Here is a 1,146-nt window from a genome sequence, read left to right as displayed (position 1 = left end):
TTGACTTGGCTGAGAAGGTTATCGATCATCGCGTCCTTTTCGCGTATCTGCTGTCGAAGGACCATGCGCTGCCTGTCGCACCACAATCATCGTTAGCAGCCAGACCAGGACAGGAGGCAGCGAAGCCGACTACGGAGAAGGTAAAGTACGCCAACGATATATGGTAGGTGGAGAGGATAAACTTTGCGACAGGAATGGAACTACACTCACCCTGGCGCGCGCGGCTTGCGCCCCAGAAACACGCAGTCGTACCCGCCCGCGAGACATCGCGAGCACACCTCGTCGTCGGGACTGGAGGAAGTGCATTTCATCTGCATGCGCGCGCATAGTCAGCTCTCGCCCCTAGTAGGGGATGATTCGCAGCGCAACGCGCGACGGACCTTCAGACGGCGGCAGCGCGCGCATGCGCCTGTACGCTTCGCGGCTGCAGCTCGCCCGCGGGGCTTTGTCCGGTCGGGACCGACGCCGGGGGCCATGTTGCTCATACCCGCAGACACATGCGCACCGAGATGCGCCGCGTACTGGTCGGGGTTGAAAGGCGCGGAGCTGTGGTGGTAGCCGTGTTCGGGCTGACCATAGAATGACTCCATAGCGGCATGGGTGTTGTGCTCGGCCTTGACGTGCGGCGCGTAGCCTGCGCGTTCGCACATACAAGAATAATGACATGAGCGTTCCGCGGAATGCGGTGAACCAGGCACGGGGAAACCGCACACGTACCGCCGTCCATGTATGGCTCATGGTGCATCGCGGGGGCTATATGCGCCCAAAGTCGAGGTCAGCGGGTCCCAGAGTGAAAAACGTGCTGGCCACTGACCGTGACCGGGACTGGGGTTCTGCATCGTCCAGCTGTCCTGAGGACAACCAGAGAAGGGCTGCGCGCCGAAGTAGTCGATGGGCGAGTTGTCATTGTCGTGGTTGGAGGGCGTCGAAATCGGAGATGGAACATGAGGGGAGTGGATGGGCTGCGGCGGGAGAGCGAGATCGGGGTAAGAGCGATGAGACATCATTGGCCACGCATTGGGGGGCTGAGCGTAGGCATCCTCAGCCCCGCGCGATCGCGGATTCATGGCTGGCGGAGGGATGTGGTTGGGGGGAGGGTAGCGGCCGGCGTACATGGCGGGACCGGGGTTTGGGGGGCAGCTCTGG

This window comes from Epithele typhae (genome assembly GCF_022376455.1).
Source record: "Epithele typhae strain CBS 203.58 chromosome Unknown BXZ73scaffold_603, whole genome shotgun sequence".
Classification (NCBI taxonomy): Eukaryota; Fungi; Basidiomycota; class Agaricomycetes; order Polyporales; family Epitheliaceae; genus Epithele; species Epithele typhae.
The sequence above is the reverse complement of the archived record's forward strand: the minus strand, read 5'-3'. Positions refer to the sequence as shown.